Raw genomic sequence first — 8,390 nt, forward strand, 5'->3', positions numbered from 1 at the left:
ACATGATTGGCATTTTTTTGTGTTGGTTAATCCATCTTTGAAGTCAAAAATGCATTTTGACCAAGTTTAGGATGAGAGCTTAGTTAATAATCGCAATTATTTACCGTGCTTAAAAATAAAATTGATCCTCTACTTCTCTTGTGGATTCACTCGAGCTCCTGGCATGAATTTCTCTATTTCTAGAGTGCTTGGGCACTGTTTTGTGATCCTTTAAGGTCCTTGCCTAGCACTTTGGCCACCGATAGCCTGATTGCAATATCTTTCGTGCAGTTAAGTCTCCTGAAAAATGTCCGCCAGCTATATCCATGTGTGCTTCTTGTAGAATATGCAAATACTCGTCCTCACGAGCGCAGCGCCTAAGAACATCATCTTTCCCTTGCTTGTAAAGAGTTTCAGCCACTAGGCAATTTGGTGCACATTCCTTGATGAGCTTATCAGCTAGATCTTTTTGAAGCTCCTTAGGTGGAAAAGTTAACGATCTTCTCACTCCACTCAGGCATCGTTTCAACCATGAAAAGAGAAGTATGTGGTAGATCATAATCAATTCCTATAGGAGCCTCCCCATTAGGTATACGATATAGATGATCAACCATGACATGTTTCTTTCCAGGTCTCACAACAATAGTGCAGTCAAACTCAAGTAGAATCAACAACCATCGTGTAATTCGGCCTGTGGAACATGGTTTATTTACCAAATATAGCAACGCTTGATGATCCACGAAAAACACAAACTTGGTAGCAAGAAGGTAATATCTAAATTTCTTGACTACATAAATCATACCCAACCCTTCTCGCTCCATAGTAGTGTAGCCGATCTCAACATCATTTAGTTGGCGACTAGCAAAGCTAATGGGGTAGTCTAGGTGATGTTCTCCAGGTTGAGCTAGGACACACCCAATACCAAAGTTTGACGCATAGATATGCACATGAAAGATCACATCCTAGTTTGGCATTCATAGGATAAGTGCACTTGCTAAAGCCTTTTTTAATAACTCATAAGCTTGGTCACAATCTTCGGTCCAAATAAACTCGATAAGAAGCTTGTACAAGGGACAAGCCCAAGTTGCATATCGGATATGCTATTTCCTGGATGATAGCCCATGCTGGCCTAGCAGTAGGTGTATGGTCCAACAGTATGGGCCATGACCCATTATGTCAAAGATGTTTACATCAGCTAGAGAGTATCAGCCATTGCTTGTGGTCCTGCCCAGCATCTATTGAGATCTGGAGAGCGGTGAGCTCCTTTTGAGCCATTCAGGGGTTCAGCATGATTTTCTCACATGGGGCTCTATTTCTTGGCTGCAGTCATTTCCAGCACCACACTATTTTTTTGAGAGAAGTGCCACATATCCTGTCTACATGCTGACTTCTACTAGCTATTTGTGCAGTTGCATGAGTATGATGCGACCCTCAACGCGTGATGCACAGCTTGGTCTCAGAGACGAGATTTTCTCTACTATAGTTAGCATTGCTCTGTGGAATGTGTGGAGAGCCCATTGCTATCATGTTTTACGAGGTGCACCTTCCACAGCGAAGGAAATTCTCTCATCCACTTGGATAGATTTGATACACACTCTCCGCAGTCAGAAGAGCGCCGCAACATCTGCTCTCGGTCAGCTAGCGAGCGACGTCACAGCTTGATCAGATAATGGGTGCACACTCCTCTCTTCTTCTCCATGAGAGGAGACCAGATTACCTGGCATTACAGCACTCCAAGTGTTTACCACACTATTTTATTGCGTTTTGTAGAGAGAATGTGCAAATTCAAGTAGAGAAACAAGAGAGAGGAGGACGGGGGGGGTTTGTTTTGCGTTTAAAATATTGTCGTGACAGTTTTTGCTATTTTTATAGAGTTTATTACCGCGGGTATTACCGCTGTTATATCCAACAACCAAATTTAGCGCCTAAACTTTCAAATTCTTGCCTAAAATAAACATCCCCCCCCCCCCCTCCAAATTTTGGTGTTTCCCTCCTCCCAATAAAAATTAAAGAATATTGTATAAAAATTTCAAATTTAAAAAAGAAGAGAAAGAAAGAGAGAGAGAGAGAGAGAGAGAGAGAGAGAGAGAGAGAGAGAGGGGGGGGGGGGGGGGGGGATATAAGATTAAACTTGGTTACAACTAAAATAATCACTGTGAATTGATTAACATAATTGAGCATATTCCCAAATCTAAAGAGAGAAAGAGGGGGGAGAGACAGATGAATGGATTACACGACGACCAAAAAACTTCATAACTACAAGATGTTTATGAATCATCTTCCAACAAATCTCTACATGAGGCATCATCCAATTCTAAGCCCATGGCTCCTAAATCAATAAAAGAGAAACAGAATTGTCGTTTGTGGATGCATTGCCTTCCTCATCTTCGAGTTCGTCATCCTTTATCTCATCATCTTCATCATCATGACAATCATCCTCGCTAAGACTTGCTGCCACCGGACTTGATTCATCGACCTCCTTCTCCTCTGTTTCCACCTCATCCAAAGTCGGAGGTGGAAGAGGGTTGAAGATAGTCTCCACTTCATTAGTGGAAAAAATGGTTCTCCCCCGAGGTGTTACAGGAATTACGAATCAAAGTTTTGGTTGGTGGATTGCTAAGATATAGATGACCTATAAAATATAAGCTCAAAGTGAGTAACTTTGGTATAACTAATGCTACAAGAAAATAAGAATACAAAAGGTACATGTCACTCACCTGCTCACAATTGCGTGGTGAAACTAAATTGTCATACCTCTATTTGTGATGCACACTAGAGTCCACCATGTAGAGACCATTCTCATGTCGTCTAGACACATTTGCAAACCACTTGCACTCGAAGATGAAGGTATGAAAGCTTCCTTGTGAATATACACAAACTATAGATAGAATAGGGAGTATGAAGATTACTTGAAGCATCTTATTCCAATCATGGGACTTCAACCCATACAATTAAACGCTTCCACCCTTCTTCGCTTTTGTGAAAGCTCCCTTTAACGACCTCATGTATCCTGTTGGTGTGTGAATAGAGGCAATGGTACCCTTCACCTTATCTATTTCTTATTTGGCTAGCATCCGTGGTGCTTTAGGAAGCACAATCTTTCCATTTGGGGCACGACGTGGAGTAGCAGAGGCGGGGAGACGTTTTAAAAGCCTCAAATCCTCCCTCGCACCCAAAGAGTCCTTCTTGCCAATAATGTGGTCCCATAGTGTTTGGGCTACATTCTTGAATATGTGCATGGGATCCAAGAGGTGTTGTATTTTTAAATCCTTCCAATATGAAATCCTTAAAAATATGGAATACCTTGACATACCTTTTGGTGGAGGACACGGAGCTGGATTTTTATTGTGGTGTTCTTCCCCAATGGTTTCCCAATCTGCCATCGTAAGCTTTAGAGGGTTCTTCCCATTTGTTGGAGCCTTGTGCTTGTTATGCCCTTGGGGTAAGAAACACTGATTGTTTGGATAGATTACCTTGCGCAAGGAATCGGGCCTCTCTGTCACCAATGATGGCCCGCAAGTAGGGCATGTATTGTGCCCCGATGTGGACAACCTTGCATACATATCATATGGTTAGAGAGATGAGTGAACTAAAGTGAACTAAAGGGAGAGAGGGAAAGAGGGAGAGAGAGATAGAGCAAAGGGGGTTACCAGAAATCTCTCCTAGCCTAGGATAGTCGTGCATAGTCCACATAAGGATTCCCCTCACAATGGCCTCTCTCCCCCCCTTTGCAAGTGAGACATCGACAACAGGAATGCCTCTCCATAACTCCTCAAAATCCTCGACGATGAGGGGCTCAAGGTTGATGTAAATATTTGACACTTTGTACTTCCTTGGCACAAGCAAGGAAAGAAGTATATTTCCCTTCTTGGTTGTCTCCCATGGTGGAATATTGTAGTTGATGATCACCACAGGCCAAGTGCTCCATGAAATAACTTAGTGCCAAAGGGGGTTGACACCATCACTTGCTATCCCAAGCCTCAAGTGTCGAGGATCCAACCCAAAATTTTGCCACTGAGTTTCGATGTACCTTCATGCAGGTGAATCGGCAAGGACACGCATAATTCCATCATTTGAGCGATGGTTCGCGTGCCACGCGAGAAGATCCACGATAGACCTGCTTTTAAACATGTGTTGGATCCAAGGAATTAATGAAAAATGTCTAAATACCTTGCGGGGTAGGGGCGCCCGGCTCACTCATGTCTTGTATCGTGCCTCCTCGTACACGGGACATGAGGTAGCATGTGCATGCTCATTGCGTTATAGCATGCAATCATTGATGCACACATCGATGCGCTCAACCTCCATTCCAAGTGCAGTGACATACAATCTAGCTCGTCGGCGAGCTGGAGGTATGTGGTGATCTTCTAGCAACATTTTGCCCATCAAACTACAACAAACATGCGTATTAGTATAGTTGCTAGAGGGACGGCACCATAAAGCAAGTGGAGAGTATATAAAAGCCACATTCCATACTTACAGAAGTAGTGCATCGACACTTGCATTACTCCAACCGAATTTTTCTTGCAAATTGAGGACTTCCAACGATGCTTGGAGTACCGAGTACCATGCACCGTCTTAAAGAGGTGTTCGGGAACTTGTCATCAATCTATCCTCTATTTCGGCAGCCCGTTTAGTGCAAGGCTGAAAATCCTTCTCGCACATGTCGCACTCATGAGCTAGTAACTCATCACACATGTCGAACATGTGTTCATCCTCGGCCTCAAAGTGCGATGGAGACGCCATAGGAGCTGCTGAAGTAGAGCCAATGGGAGGATTACCATGCGGTGCACCCAAATTGCTCAATCGCTGCCTCTGTCGTTCGGCCTTGCGCACCAGTGCACCACCAGCGCGAACACAGACTCATGGGGCACCTCCTCAAGCGACGGGTGAGTTGCGCTCTCATCTCTCCGAGTGCTTTTTTGAGGATGCCAAAGCCCTTCATTCTTCATGTGCTCTAAGGCAATGCGCCTCAAGCAAGAGATTGCCCTTTTGCACTTGAGGCAAGGACAAGGGACTTTTTCCTTGAGCCAACGATCGCGGTCAGGGCCTTCAGGGGGACCACGATCATCCCAGTCGATGTCCTACACATGCAAAATGTTGTTTATTTAGTCATGTGTCCATTAAAAAAATTACATAATAAAGTTAAGGTTAAAGGGAATAAATGACAATGAGTGCTAAATTTACTTTTAACTAAAAGAGAACTTAAAAAATGCAATAGATAAACATTTAAAGGTACTACAAAATAAAGTATCCATAAAAAATTAAAAATCTTCGCTAAAAAACTCAAAAGGCTAAAATTGAAATAATGGATAGCTAAGGGTAGAGGGGGTGGTTTGTAAACCCCCCCCCCCCCCCCCCCCCCCCCGCAACCTCGGATTTGCATGTATCCGTTTAAAATGACCGGTCGTGGTAATAGACGCGGTAATGGGCGTGATAATATCCGCGGTAATACCCGCGGTAATGCCTGGCGCCTAAAATAGGCAAGAAGGCAGAGTATGCCACAATTTTGCTGCATACTTTGCATTCTTGCTCTCCGCCATCGCTCCCAAGCTGACCCCCCCTCCCCCACCCCCCCTCTACCTTCCCTCTCTCTCCTTCTCCAAGCTTTCCAAGTTTTGTCGAAGGGGGTTTTCGCCATCGTCTTTGGAAGCTCAACTGCGCTACAAAAACACAAAACAAAGCACCTCCCCCCTCTTTCCCTATTGTTTTCTACTACATACACATGCATAAATTGTAAAAAAATAAAAAAAATAGAGAATTCATAACATACCTCATTCATTTGGAAATGGTTGCTTTGCTCGGGTTGTTTGGAAATGGTTGCTTTGCTAGGCTTGTTTGGAAATGATTGCTTTGCTCGGCTTGTTTGGATAGAATGTTAGAAATGTTAAGTTTATTAGAGAGAGAGAGAGAGAGAAATGAAGAAAGAGAGAGAAAAATAGAGAGAGAAAAATAGAGAGAGAAAGACAGATAAATTTAAAGAGAGGGAGATAAATGGAGAGGGATAAATAGAGAGAAAGGAGAAGGGAAATAGATAGAGAGGGAGGGAAAGAGAAAGAGAGAGAGATAGATAAAGAGAGTGAGAGAGAAAGAGGGATAGATAAAGAGAAAATCAGAGAAAGAGGGAGAGATAGAGAGGGATAGAAATAGAGAGAATGAGGGATAGATAGAAGGAGAGAAAGAGAAATAGAAATAGAAATAGAGAGAGATATGGAGAGAGAGAGAAAGAGATAGATAGATAGATAGTTCTATTATCGTCCTCGGAGGTCCAATATGACCTATGGGACCAAATGAACATGTCATGTGGTGTGAGTGGAGGTCATAAGTGACTCTCGATGCTCAAAAATGGCTGAAACAAGCATCGCAATAGAGAGTCCACATCGTGGTTGGGAGAGGAAGGTATGTAGGGAGAGCTCATGGCTGAATATATGGGGAAAAGAGGACCTAATGTGGTCAAAAGCTGAGCACTCAAGTAGTGTGTGGTACTCACTCTCTCGCACTTGATGAGGGCATAAGGTGCAAAGTGGATGACACTCCTCGTCAGTGCCCCAACGTCCTGTCTCGCAGCATAGAGAATGGGAGCTAAGACAAACGGAGACAATGGTGTGGATCGCACTCAACGGGATGGGCTCAAGGATGTAGGGATGGGTTCAGTTACCTCGTTTGGAGAAGAAGAGAGATTGTAGTTTGGGGCAATGTGTGTGGTGTAATGGCTGAAGCGAGAACCTTCGGATTTCTCTCTAGCCGTGATACATTGGCGTTGTAAGAAGGCCTTATTAACTTGGGAGTCGATCGACGCATCCTTGACCAAGTGACATGCATCCCATCTTCCAAACCATTTCTTGATGTCACGCATCCACCCCGAACTTAGTATTTTGCTCTTGCATGTCTTTTGAACCTTTTGACTTGCTTCATATGTGATTCTAGGAAGTCGATGCAAAGGGCTACGTTGTGTCTTACACATGAACTCCACAACCCTTTGCATGTCCGAGACCTCAATGGGAAGCGATCCGGACTCAAGAAGTAAGAGCATGTAGGGTGTTTGTGTCTTGACTTGGAGAAAGTTGGTGAGAAAATGCTTTTGGACATTCTCAAACTCTTTCCAAGTAGACTTCCAGATGCTTCCACCCCACACCTCCACTCCATAAAGAAGCACCGGTGTCACCAATGTGTCAAAGAGGTACTTTTTGAGAGCCCAACACTTGATCTCTCTAGCATTGCAGATGTTCTCAAATGCATAATAAGCCCTCTTTCCGGCTTCCAAGCGACGCATTGCACAATCCTTCCATTTATGATTGGATGGAACCTCAAGGCCAAGGTACTTGAAGTGATCTACCACTTCAAGTTGCTCATTGTTGTATACAATGCATGGATTTTCATCATTGAGGGTCTTTACAAGCATAACCTTGGTTTTGGATCCAGTCACGATCAGCCTGCTATGTAGGCAAAAGTGTTCCAAGACACTCATAAGCTTTTGTGCATCTTCTAAGGTATGTGCCAAGAGCACTACATCATCGGCATAAAGCAAAAGCATGACATCGCATTTCCAATCTTAACCTCTTCTATGCCTTCTTGCTGCATAAAATCAAGAACCATGCATTCCAATTCATCAATGAGTAGCCCAAAGAGGGTTGGGGAAATTGGGCATCCTTGTTTGACACCAATGGTGCTTGCAAAAAATTCTGAAATTCCATCTCCCATACGTAATCGACATATCACTTTTTGGTAGATGTGAAAGACTGCATGCATAAATTCTCTCGGCACTTGAAGGCTTTGCATACGTCTCCAAATATTTCCTTGCGGTACCATGTCGAATCCAAAAAGCAACAATACAACTTTTTTCCTTTCAATCGAGACGCTTCCATAAGAACTCGAAGTGTGACAAGGTGATCAATAGTGCTATGATGCTTTCAAAAACCTGCTTGGCCAAGCTCACGTTTGCCATTCTTTTCAGCCCATTCACTTATCTTCATCTCCATGATACATCCAATTAACTTTGCCATCAAAGAGCCAACCATTATAGTGCGATAGTTGTTCACATTGTTTACATCTCCTCCTTTGTGCAAAGGTTTTATCCAATTTGCACTCCAATCATGAGGCATGCCATACTGAAGTGCAAGGTTAAACATATCGCATATCCAATATCGTGTTTTCTTGCTTGTCCATTTAATCATTTCAGCCTTGACACCTTGAAGGTCACCTACCTTGCAAGTAGCAATTTTCTCAAGCGCGCGGCATACATCTTCAATGGTAAAGAAGGGAGACATAAACGGAAGGGAGCTACAACACTCCATCTTATCAAGATTGGGTTACTCATAGAGGTTCTTGCAATGCATATACATATCCTCAAGAGTCAAGTCACCAAATCTCTCAACGCGCTTGCCTTTTAGATTTTGCCAAAACTTGCCACA

The sequence above is a fragment of the Adiantum capillus-veneris genome, chromosome 21 (assembly GCF_014529385.1).
Source record: "Adiantum capillus-veneris isolate H3 chromosome 21, ASM1452938v2, whole genome shotgun sequence".
Taxonomy (NCBI): Eukaryota; Viridiplantae; Streptophyta; class Polypodiopsida; order Polypodiales; family Pteridaceae; genus Adiantum; species Adiantum capillus-veneris.